Source organism: Notamacropus eugenii, chromosome 1 (assembly GCF_028372415.1).
Source record: "Notamacropus eugenii isolate mMacEug1 chromosome 1, mMacEug1.pri_v2, whole genome shotgun sequence".
Lineage (NCBI taxonomy): Eukaryota > Metazoa > Chordata > Mammalia > Diprotodontia > Macropodidae > Notamacropus > Notamacropus eugenii.
In genome coordinates, this window is record NC_092872.1 from 62,513,559 (window position 1) to 62,527,504 (window position 13,946).

Below are 13,946 nucleotides of genomic sequence, written 5' to 3' on the forward strand. Positions count from 1 at the left end.
TGAAAAGTATTTAAAATTATTTGACTATTATATTTATTAATAGTACTAAATATTTTTACTCTCACCAAAATATTTACAGTAGTAAGATCAATATGATTAAATGTTTCATTATTTTTTTAAAATCATAACTTAACATTTTGTGATACAAAGATTCAAATAAGTATAATAAGGTAAAACTGTATATAATAAAAGTGTGCATAAAATAAAGAGAAAAGAGTCTCTATAAATTGCTCTGATACTATCTGAGCAGGAACAGATCTCATGCAGTTGGAGAAGCAGAAAGATTTCATGGGGGAGGTAACACTTGGTCTGGGTCCTGAAAGAAGGAAAATCTCTCAATAGACTCATCTCTGGAATGAGTTCTACTAGCTGACCTGACATGAAGTTTGTAGTTACTATGATTCCTTTAGAAACTTATTTTTTTTCTTTATGGATCTAGCATGATCGTCAATTGCCATAAAACGTTATAAATCTTAGCTAACAGAAGGAAAAAATATTGTCAAAGTCCTTCAAGAATCTTGGGTAGATATCTATCTTGCCATGGGAGTGGAGGTGGCGGGGGGGGCTCTCTTTATACCTACCTTGCAACTAGGTCTAGAATGTCATGTACTTATCACAATCTGATAGAAGCCCTCTGACCCCTCTCTGTTTCAGAAAATGTTTTGGAAAAGAGCATCTCCCTAATATCTCCTAAGTAGAAACTGAAGCAAATAATTCATTGTGTCCTCCATTGAGTGAACATTTTTTTGTGTGTTGTTGTTCCACAAAGGCAAAGCTTTCTATATGTGCTTTGCTTAAAAAATCATTAATTATTGACATACTTTTTCAAGTTCCCCTCTACTTTTTTTGACCCATCTAATTATTTGTTTATTTGTAATCTACCATACCTTAGGAGCTTCTCATTTCTTTTCATTTAAACAAAGTATCCCAACATTTTATAAAAATGAATTTCTCCTGCTTGAATGAATTCTTTTGACTCACTACTGGATACTCACTCCCAAAGAATACAGGTACCTAAGATCATCTGGTAATAGACGTGTGCCCCTTGTGGACAGGAGCTAACTGTTTGTTCAAGTCAGTCAGCCACAATAATCATCTTCTTCTCCCAGATCACTTTTCCCTACTAATCACCTATTCCACAGGAATCACATCCTCCCCAGGAATCATCTCCTCCACAAGCATCACCTTCTCCCAAGAAATCACCTCCTCCACATACATCATTTCCTTTCCAGAAATAAACAACTCTTGATGAATTGCTCTTTCCACTAGTGTTATCTGAAGTCAGGCATAAAAAACAATATAATAAAATACATAAAAAAAATAGGAGGAATAACAAAGATAGTTATAACAATAATAGAATCCATATTCTTCAAGATGTAAGTCGTTACAGCATCAATCAGGAGAGCATAGTCTTGACCACTTCAATCAGTGCAAACTTTTTCTTTCTGCTGCTGCTCTTTCTCAAAACTTTTTTATATGTATATATATATATATATATATATATATATATATATATATATATATATAGTCACTTGTCCTTAAACCTCTTTATTCATAGCCAATGTTTCCATTTCTTTTAGATTTCACATTATTCAAGAGATTCTCGCCTCTCCTAGGAGCATCTGAAAAAGAAATTCTTAAAAATCACAGGTAAGTGAGATTTAGGTGGGAAAGCTTTATCAAAGATACATAGGTTGTCTGAACATCTACATTCATAAATTTCTTCAAAAGTTATTTTTTCAGTCAAGTAAGCAAGCAATATTTACTTTTCACTTCTGTGTCCAACACTATGCTAAGTGTTGACTCTACAAAGTAGAAGGAAATTCAGTTCCTATATTTCAGAAAAAAACATGCACAGATATAAGTGGAGACAAAATATATAAATTAGGTTCAAAGTTATCTTAGGGAAAGGCATTATGTGCTGAGTACCTGGTGGTGGGTAGTGTTCTGTTTGAAGAAGAAGAGAAACCAGAAGTCTTCAAGCAGAAGGTAACATTTGATCTAAGACTTAAAGGCAAACCAGGGACTCCAAGACAAGGAAGTGAGGAAGGAATCCATTCCTTCCTTAGGCACAACTAGTGCAAAGGGTACAGAAATGGGATATGGAATGTCAAGTGTGAAGAACAGCAAAAAGGACAGTATTGCTGGATTGAAAACTGTACATAGGATATTAATGAGTAATAAGTTTGGTAAGATAGGATGGGGTATAGGTTATGAAGAACTTTAAATACCAAAGGATGAGGTAGTTTCAAAATGGAAGAGTAGTAAGCAATTTTTCCCTAGCTCCTTCACATTCCCCTACACAATGACCTATCAAGTGCATGCACCAAGCTGAATACATAAATGAGAAGTGCAAAGAAGAGTTTATACCATGAAGGGGAGAATGGGGGAAACAGGAAAAAAATTGAACCTCAATCTCATCTAAGCTACTTCTGGAGGGGGGACATACATTCACACACAGTTGGGTACAGAAATTCATCACACTCAATAGGGAAGTTGGAGGGGAAAGTGTTAACAGAAAGAGGAGAGGATAAAAGGGCAGATATTTTGAGGAAGGCAACGGTCATAAGCAAAGCAGATTCTTGAAGAAGGGCAAAAAAGAGACAGATGGGCATAAAAGAATAGAGGGAAATTCAGTTATCAATCATAACCATGACTGTGAGTGGGAGAAAACCACCTATAAAACAGCAGAGGATAGTAGAATGGAAGAGAAACAGAAGTCCAACAATATATTGCTTCCAAGAAACAGATTTAAACAGAAAGGTACAGAGTTAAAATAAGAGGTTAAAGCAGAATCCATTATGCTTCAGCAGAAGTAAACAAAAAGGTAGTAATCATGATCTCAGACAAAGAAAAGCAAAAAAATAGACCTAAACTACATTTTACTAAAAGGTATCATAGACAATGAATTAATATCAAAACTGAACATATATACACCAAATTAAGGAGAACAATTTAAATGAGCAATAAGTGGAGATAGATAATATAACCACACCTCGATTTACCTCTCTCAGACCTAGATAAATAAAAAATAAAAGAAAAAATAAGATAAGGAATACAATTTTAGAAAATTTAGAGATGACAGACTTCTACAGAATATAACACAAGAATAGAAAGTAGTTGTGCGTGACACGTTCACAAAACATGGCCATGTATTAGGGCATGAAAACCTCACAAACAGATGTAGAAAAGTAGAAATATTAAATGAATCTTTTCCTGATAACAGTTCAATAAAATTGCTTTCCATAAAAGCCTTTGAAGTGTATATTTAAAAGAACTGGAAACTAGATAATCTAATTGTAAAGAGTGAGTAGGTTAAAGAATAAATCATGAAAATAATTGATAATTTCATTAAAGAGAATGACAATAATGACACAAGCTACCAGATTTTGTGGGCTGCAGCCAAAGCCAAACTAAGGAAAATTTATATCATAAAATGCTTCCTTAAAAAAGTGAGAGAAAGAATGAGGGGAAGAGACAGAGAAAGACAGAGACAAAAACCAATGAGTTGGGTGTGCTAGCTTTAACATTTCATTGGTTTAGAAATTATTTCTATGCTCCTGTGAATTTTTTTGAGAAGTCTTCTTCAGTGGTCCTTTAAGTGTTTCTGCTGTGTTTATGCTAGTTAGTAAGTATTTATGCTAGTTAGCCCTTCTTAAGAAAAGGAAACTTATTCCTTTAATCAAATAAGATAAGTCAATCAATATTAACTGATTTAGAGATCATCTTTTGCAGCACCATTATAAAACATTCTTCAAACACACACAAAAGACAGATCTAAATGACTGGGAAAATATTAAATTTTCATGAATAGTCAATATAATAAAAATGACAATACTGCCTAAGTTATTTTCTTTATTCAGAGCCATAACAATCAAACTATCAAACATTACTTTATGGGACACGAAAAATACCAAATTTCATATGGAGGAACAAAAACTCAAGAATATCAAGGGAATCGATGCCCCCCCCCCCTCAAATGGGAAGGAAGGGTGTCTAGCAGTACCAGATTTCTACCTCTGCTAAAATACTGCAACCATCAACAAAATTTTGTACAGGATTAAGAAACAGAGATTGATTAATGGAACAGAATAGGCACACAATATATAAAAGCAAATCTGCTCCCTAACTTTGTATTTAATAAACCCAAAGAGTCCAGCTAATGAGGCAAGAACTCACAATTTGAGAAAAATGTCAGGAAAGCTAGAAAGTATTCTGGCAGAAACTGACAGGTAGGTGACCAATCTCTCACTCATATACTAATATAAACTCAGAATTGATACATTATTTAGAAATGAAAGAGAATATCATTAGAAAATTACTGGAGCAAAGAAATTACCTGTCAGATTCATGGATAAATTAAGAATTCGTGGCCCAACAGTAGAAAGAGGGGTTCATGAGAACTAAAATGCATAATTTTGATTGCATAAATTTGAAAAAGCTTTGCACAAACAAAACCAATGCAGCTAAAATTTGAGGAAAGGCAGGAAACTGGGGTGGGGGAATCTTGGCAGCAAATTTCTCTGATAAATGTTTCATTTCTCAAATATGAGAGTACTGAGGCAAATTTTTAAGAGCCACCCCCAAAGTGATAAATGGTCAAGGTACATGAAGAGGCAGTTTTCAGAAAAAGAAATCAAAACGATTAAGAGTCATAGAAATGCTCTACATCACTAATTAGAGAAATGTAAATTAAAAACAATTCTGTCATACCACCTCACACCAGTCAGATCACTATGAGTCAGGTACTGAACTCAATAAAAAAAGAACAATGTCCTGGAGGTCAATAGATAATAAGAACCAGGTTCTGAATTGAGTGATAAATGTGGATGTGTTTATTCTCAAAGACTGAGAGGTTACTGAGTGCTAGTGGAATAGAAGATGGAAATGGAATTTGGAACCAATTACTATTTCAACTCCCCCATCATTGTACTGAGTTCCAGGTACCCTTTGATCCAGTGACACTCTCCTTGTCGTTCCTTAAATAAGACGCTCTATCTCCTGAATCTGGGCATTTTCACCTACCTGTCACCTATACCTGAAATACTCTCTTTTCTCATCCCTACCTCTTGACTCTTCTTTAACATAAATACACACACTGAAAATTTAATAATTGGCTCTCAAGAGCCATTAAGAGCTGAGACGAGCAAAACCTTGATTTTAACTATTGTAGAATGAGTCCAGAGAGAGTGTCACTTCTTTATCAGGTCCCTAGGACCAAATTATGTTTGAATCACTGTCTCTAATCTTTTGATCTCCATCATCCTTAACCCTACGTATCTCTCCCAGAGGCCAGTCCAAATCTTCACATACCTTCCTGCGCCCTCTGGAATGCTTGCTGCATAATGAACAAACTTCATCATTTAGCTGCTTTCACTGAGAAACGACTTCCCAAAACAACATCCCTAACACATTGGCCCTGGAGGAAGAGTTGGAATGCTCTTTGCTCTCTACTTCCATTTCTACATTCTCCTTTTGGCACAATCAGCAGTCTTTCCCTCTTGAAGTTTATTGGATTAAAATTTTCTTCCCTATTCATACCATAGTGATTATTGCAAACTAGAGTGGAGTTAAGTACATGGCTCACTTGTATTTCTCTGCTTTCCACTCTTGGAGGCAGTTTACCCTTGGGAGCAGTTAGTGGTGCAGTGGATAGAGCACCAATGCAAGAGTCAGGAGGACCTGAGTTCAAATCTCACCTCAGACACTTGACACTCACTAGCTGTGTAATCTTGGGCAAGTCACTTAACCCCAATTGCCTCATCCTGGGTCATCTCCAGTCATTCTGATGAATATCTGGTCACTGGATCCAGGTGGCTCTGGAGGAGAAGTGAGACTGGTGACCTGCACAACCCTCCCTCACTCAAAACAAACTCAAGTGCAAGTCATGTCATTATTTCTCCGATGGTATGGTCTTCTTCAGCAGTGAAGGATGAACACACACACACACTCACACACACACACACACACACACACACTCCTACCCTTATACTATAGAACTCCAATATCCATGTTGATGCTCCTTCAAACTCTCTAATCTTCTAATTCCTCAGTCTCCTTAAAGCATCATGAGACTTGTTCTTGTACTCTACCTCAACCACTGTAAAGGATGGCCAAACTCAGAATCTCACTTTTACCTACAGGTATCCATTGCCTGAATCTAACATTTGGACACTCTTCTCTAACCATAATCTCTGACAATCTCTCTTAAACATTTTCTTTGCTTTCATCCAGATCTCCAGCCCCTAAATCCTTCAACATTTGCCCTAGCTCTCAGTTCACTTTCTTCTCTTTCCCATTTAAACCTTATAGTTAACCAATTCAATTCCACACTTTCAGCAACTCTTAGATACCTTACCTTTTGTCCCAATACTGCTCATTCCTTGACAAATTCTAGCCCTTAATTACCCCCATCATTTATCTCCTCTGCTCCTCATGTACTGCTGAAAAGAGCTGAAGGAATCCACTATAAGTCAACCCTTTTACTTTTCCCTAATTGCTGCTCTATCAGAGACCTCAAAGAAACTAAGCCAAACTTCCTCTTTTCTTTTCAAGAGACCCACATTTCTTCTTCCATCCAGTCTCTGAGCTGAGGACCTCACCTTTTAATTTCATGACAAAATTGAGCCCATTTGAGGTGAGTTCCATTTTCTTCCCTTCTCTTCATTTGAAAACCCTGTAATTACATTAGATAACGAGATTCCCTTTCTCATTGCAAAGACAAATCCCTAAACATATACCCTTGATCTCATTTCCTTCTGCTCTCTTTGGCAGATTGTCCCTTCCATGAGGCAACCAAGTGGTGCAATGGATCGAGTTCTGGGGCTGAAATCAGGAACTTCAGGGTTTAAGTCTCACTCAAGACATTTACTACCTGTGCCACTGTGGGCCTCAATTTATTCTCATCTGTAGAACTGAGGAGAAAATAACAGCACCTACTTCCCAGGGCTGTTGTAAGGATTAAGTGGCATAATATTTTTAAAGTACCAAGCACAGAGACTGGTGTACAGTAGGCAATTAATAAATGCTTATTCCTTTCCTAAAAATAACTTTGAGGTCTGCACTCATTTTACTGTCATATTTCCTTATTTATAGTTTTATTCCTTACTTTCTTCAATTACTCTCTCTATCATGTTAATCTTTCTCTTCTCCTTACCAAGTGGTTCCTTATCTACTGCCTTAAAACATGCTCAAGTTTCCCTCAACCTTTAAAAATATCCCTCCATTAGACTCTACTATCAGCCCATATCTCTCCTTCCTTTCACAGCAAAACTCCTGGAAAGAGCTATATCCACTCAGTTTTCCAACTTCCACTCTTCTTCAACTCAGTCTTGCTTCTAACTTCACTCAACTGAAACTTCTCTCTCCAAAATTACCAGTGATTTTAAAATTTCCACAAAGGTATTTTCTTCTTCCTCATCCTTTTTGACATCTCAGCTGGGTTTTTTTCATACCATGTTCTCCTGGTGCTCCTCCTAATTGTCTGAACAATCCTGAATCATTTTTGTTGATTCATCACTTTTTTCACTACCTCCACCTCCTAAATGTTCTCAAAAGATCTTTTCCTGGAATCTATTTTTTTCTTTATACTATCTCTTTCCTTAACCACCCCAGCTCCCATAACATTGAGTCACCACCTCCATGTGATGTGGGACATACAGGCCAACATCACCTTTCCTTGTTATTATTGCAATATCCTCCTAACTGATCTCCTTGCCCCAAGATACTCCCTGCTCCAGTCTAACCTTCACACAGAGAGTAAAGTGATTAACCTCTATTGCCTCTAGAATAAAATATGAATTCCTCTGTTTGTTTTTAACAACCTTTTCCATCTGGCCTAATCTATCTGTCCAGACTTGCTGCACATTACTTCCTCTCCTACACTCTGGCATCCATTCAATTTCAATTCTTTTTATTACTCACACATGACTCTCCATTTTCTAATTCTGTTCTTTAAACTAGTCATCCCCAATGCCTGTAATTCATTCCCTCCTCACTTCTACCTCATAGAATCCTTCTTTCCCATGAAGGTAAAGTTCTAAGACCACCTTCTATATGAAGCCTTTCCTGATCTCCCTGACTGTTGGTACTGTTGCTTCTTAATAATTTCATATTGTACCATGTACTTATTCTTTTCATAGTAATATTGCATATACTTACATATATACTGGTTTCCTTCCTTCTTAGATGAAACTTCTTTCGAGTAGGAATTGTTTCTTTCTTTTCCTTTGCATCCCTACTACCCGCCAAGGTGCCTGACAAATAACAGACTCTTGATTGTTTGCTTTCCTTTGTCTTCTAAGAGGACCAAAATGACATACCAATGGGAAGTGAAATTTCAGTGTGTCTGACTGTGGCTGATCAGACCAATATGAGCTCACAGTGCTCTACCACAGGTTGAGCACACATAATCCGTGTGAATATTTGGGGTGAATATTTCAAATTTGCACATCCTGCATTTACTTTGCGCTGTCTCAATTCTGCTTTGCTCAAAGAGCACAGCAACTTTTCCTATGTGGGCACCATGCTGAGCGGTCCTGTGCCAGTGTCTCCCATGTTGCACAGTCAAATCCAAAGTCCTTGAGAGAGACCTTAAGAGTGTCCTTGTATCAGTTCTTCTGGCCACCATGTGATCTCCTGCCCCTTGCTAGTTCTCCATAAAATAGTCTTTTTGGCAAGCATACATTTGGCATTCAAACAACGTGGCCAGTCCATTGGAGTTGGGCTCTCTAAAGCATAATTTGAATACTTGGCAGTTCAACGCTAGCAACAACTTCAGTTTCTGGTATCTTTACCCATCAGGTGATTCTCACAATCTTCCTAAGACAGTTCAAATGGAAACGATTCAGTTTCCTGGCATAATGCTGATACACTGTCCATGTTTCATAGGAATACAACAATGAGGTCAACACAACAGCTCTGTAAACCTTCAATTTGGTAGTCAATCGAATACCTCTTCTCTCCCAAATTTTTCTTCAGAGCCTCCCAAACACTGAGCTAGCTCTGGCAAAGTGTGCATCAACCTCATTGTCAATGTGTACATCCCTGGAAAGTACACTACCAAGGTAAGTGAACTTATCCAGAGCATTCAAAACTTCTCCATTTGTTGTGATTGATGGTTCCACATATGGATGAAGTGCTGGTGGCTGATGGAGCACCTGTGTTTTTTTGGTGTTAGTTATTAGGAACAAATCAGCACAGGCAGCAGAGAATTAATGCATACTTTGTTGCATCTCAGCTCCCTCCACTTTGGTCTTAGCTTGTAGCCTTTTCAAATTGAAGAAGTTACCATCAATACAGTAGCTGACCTTGATGCTGTGTTCATCCTCATTGAAAGCATTTGAATGAATGGCTGAAAGCATCATGCTAAAAAGCATGGGAGCAAGCACACAACCCCGTTTCACTCCATTGGTGACTGGGAAGGCAGGAGGGCTTTGTCCATTGTCCAGAACCCAGGTAAATATGCCATCGTGAAATTGATGTACAATAGTGAGGAACTTCTCTAGGCAACCAGATTTTGACATCATTTTTTTTTATTTAACTTTTAACATTCATTTTCACAAAATTTTGGGTTCCAAATTTTCTCCCCTTTTGTCCCCTCCCCCCATCCCAAAACACCGAGCATTCTAATTGCCCCTATCACCAATCTGCTCTCTCTTCTATCATCCCTCTCTGCCCTTGTCTCCATCTTCTCTTTTGTCCTGTAGGGCCAAATAACTTTCTATACCCCTATTACCTGTATTTCTTATTTCCTAGTGGCAAGAACAGTACTCAACAGTTGTTCCTAAAACTTTGAGTTCCAACTTCTTATCCTCCCTCCCTCCCCACCCCTTCCCTTTGGAAGGCAAGCAATTCAATATAGGCCAAATCTGTGTAGTTTTGCAAATGACTTCCATAATAGTCGTGTTGTATAAGACTAACTATATTTCTCTCCATCCTATCCTGTCCCCCATTACTTCTATTCTGTCTTTTGATCCTGTCCCTCCCCATGAGTGTCAACCTTAGATCTGGGAATTCTTAGTTACTAGAAATTTACTTAAAATAGTTGATTTGTTCCCCAACCAAAAAAATGAAGTAAGTGGTGTATTTCGTTATCCTCATGGGCACCTGGAGAACTGAGATTAAGCAAAGAGGAAATGTCTTCATATATTTACTTTTCAAAAAAACTGAACATACTTCATAGTTACTTTATTTGGGCCACACATAATGCCCAACAGGGAATAAACTGGGTGTGGGAGTTTGGTTCTTCTAATTCAGCCTCCATCATTTTCTCCTCTAATTTGGCTTTCATATTATATAGATGGTAAATATCCTCACACAGATGAAGTGAAACCCTTCTAGCTAATTGAAAAAAGAAAAAGAAAAAACTAACAGTCTCCTGTTCAGGCCCTATTTCCCTATTTGTAAGACTCAGGAATTGAATTATATGAGTTCTAAGGTGTCTTTCAATTCTCAAATTCTAAATTGTGACTCCTTACATCTCACAAATGGAAACAGAATCATCTCCAGCAATGACATTCCTTACCTCCACCAGTCATTCTTGTTGGGTTCTCTTGACTCACTTTGGTTAACCATGAGCTGAGGATACTCCTATTCCACAGGTCTCCTGTCAGTTTTTGCTTGTCAGTGTCCTTCCAGCTACTAACAGCAATGCCCCCAGTCAGAGAGGGGTCTGGATCAAGATGAATGGTAGTGGGAGGAAGGACACTGTTTCACCTGTAGCCAGTGACACTGGCCTCTCAGAGTCTGGTAGATAGCAAAATATGGCTTCAGAAAAGCAAGGTGTAAAAGGACCTAGGTTTCCTACTGGTTCCTGCATGTCTTTGGCTTCTACATAGCAGCTAAAAAACTTCAGCTACATATAAGAGAGAATTCAGATAGTTTGAACAGAGACCCTGGGTTAGTCTTTGCCTCATCCCTCCTGAGGAAGGTGTCTCCCATTTAGAGCTCAAACTTCTATTCTTCCTTTTTTTCTGATCATACAGCCCACAGTGAGATGCAATGAAGGGCACGATGGAATAGAAGACAGAGAGTTGGCCTTGTTACCTGAAAGGGTAGATTTAAGTCTTTCCTCTAACATATACTGGCTTTTTACCCTCATACAAGTTACTTCTCAATGCTCCAGGAAACTCTTTAAGATTCCAAATTTCAGACAAGGCACTGATACACACTGTACCAATGAAGTCACAGTTTTGTGCCAATTCTAATGAAACCGAAAGTAACCCATAGACTCCCTCCTTCTCAGATATCAATAAAACTGGATGTTTCTGGCAGAGTTATCGTTATCTGTGGTTTTTTTGTTTCTTCTTCATTTTCAAAGAGGATCATTGTCATAATAGCATGATGTCTTGTCTCACTTTGGTTTGGATTTAAGTGAGGCAGATTTGCTTCATGGTTTATTTCCTCCCAGAATAAATGTACTATCTTTTAACATTTATTGCACTGAAGGAAGAAGAACCCATTGAAGGTACTTTCATGGAAGAGGGTGTTGGGGTGCACAGAACTTCTCCCAGGAAACAACACAAATATGTGGTAAGAATAATAAAGGATCAGTAAACAAGTGACAATGGATTCATTTATACTATATTATTGGAAACAATGTGGGTTTTCTTAAGTCACAGAAAACTTGTGATAAGGTTAGTTGTAGGCTTTTTTCATGTGCTCTAAAAGTCAATGACAAAAATCACATTTTAGCTACTAACGAGAAGTCAATAACCTCAAAGGAATAAAAATTTTAAAGTGTGAAGGAAGACAGCCTGGAACTTCCAGATTTCAATCTATATTAAAAAATAATAATCATTAAAATAATCTGATATTGGCTAAAAAATAAAGTCAAGGATCAAGTGGATCAAGTAGAATAGATTAGGTACATAATATAAAATATTAAATGACCATGGTTATCCAGTGTTTAATCAAATCAACTATTCAAGATTTTAAGGGAAAATCTCACAACTGGATAGAAATTTCTAGGAAAACTGGAAATTAGTTTGGCAGAAATAAGGCATACACCAATATCTCATGCAATATACCAAGATAAGGTCAAAATGAATACATGATATAGACATAAAGGATGGTATCATAAACAAATTAATAAAGCATGAAAGATTTTGCCTAATAAGGGGATAGAGCCAAGATGGCAGAGTAGAAGCAGGGACCTGCTTCATCTCTCTCTCTAAACACTCAAAATACCTGTAAAGAATGACTCTAAACAAATTCTAGAGTAGCAGAAGCCACAAAATGACAAAGTGAAACAGATTTTCAGCCCAAGAAAATCTGGAAGGCCAATAGGAAGGGTCTGTGTGCTGCACTCAGAGCCTAGCACAGCCCATGCTGAGCTGGCACAGACAGGATAGGAACAGGCCTCAGGGCACTGAATTGCTTGTAGCTGCTTTGGTTTCCAGACTTATTGACCCACAAATACCAAAGATAGTTTCAAAAGTCAGTGAAAAAGCTCTTTCATCTGAGTGAGAAGGGGGCGTGGTCATGGTCCAAACCCAGCACTAGTCCCAGTCCCAGGGTGGCAGTAGCCACGGCCACAGAGGTGGCTGCCTCTGCAGCTCATGGCCTACAGGAGGTGGGGGAATTGAGTAGCTGATCTGGATGGCAGTCCTGAGTGGAGGTCCTGGGCTGAGGAGGATTGCTGGTGTGGTGGAGCTGGTGGTAGCTATGGAGAAGGAATCCTACTCACAGTTCCAAGGCGGAAAAAAATGTTTCTGGTTGCTCTCAGACAAGAGTGCAGGTCAGAAGAAAAGTAAATACCTCTCCCTTGATTATCGATACTTTGGAGGAACTGAGAACTTACAGGTCCCTAGAGATGTCTCTGAAAATAGCTGCACAAAACCTCTGAAACTTGGGGCAATACACCTTTCACTTAACAAAGGGCTCAAAAGGCAAGTAATTGACTGGTAAATGTCCAAAAACAGAGGAAAATAAGACTATAGAAGGTTACCTTCTTGGTGAAAAGATATTTTCTTCCATCTTTTCAGATGAGGAAGATCAAAGCACACAACTGGAGAAAGCTCAAAGTAACAACCAGAGAAAGATAGCAAGGACAAGGTTCATACATTCAAAGCCTCCAAAAAAAAATGAAATGGTCTCAGGTCATAGAAGAGCTCACAAAGTTTCTGAAAATCAAGTAAGTGAAGTAGAGGCAAAATTGGGAAGAAAAATGACAGTGATGCAAGAAAACCATGAAAAACCAGTTAATAGCTTGCTAAAGGAGACCCCCAAAAATGCTGGAGAAAATAACACCTTTAAAAATAGAGTAACCCAAATGGCAAAAGAGGTCCAAAAAGCCCATGAGGATAAAAATGCCTTAAAAACAAGAATTGGCCAACTGGGAAAGGATGTTCACAAGCTTGTTGAAGAAAATAATTCTTTAAAAATTAGAATGGAGCAGAAGGAAGCTAATGACTTTATGAGAAACCAAGAAATTATCAAAACAAAACCAAAAGAATGAAAAAATAAAAGACAATGTGAAGTATCTCATTGGAAAAACCACTGACCTGGAAAATAAATTCAGGAGAGATCTACCTAAAAACCATGATAAAAAAGAGGCTAGATTTCATCTTACAAGAAATTATCATTTTAATTTTAGTTTTAATTATAGTTCACAAATTTTTCTAAATTTCTAATTTATGAAATAAAAAGCATTTCCATAACATAGTAGAAAAATAAAAAACATAATTGCACATGAAACTACAAATATACTATGAACAACTTGTTATTCCTTTTAAATATTCAACAAAGTATTGTGTAAATTTCTCTTTCTTTTCTTTTCATCTCTCCTTGCCCTCTCCCTAGACATGGCTACCATTAGACACAAATATGTATATGTATACATACCAAATTGAGTGTGCATGCTATTCCCTCCTTAAGTCAAATGTGATGAGAGTAAGCTTCCCTTTTTCTCTCCACTGAAAAAACTTTTTTCTTGCCTCTTTTAT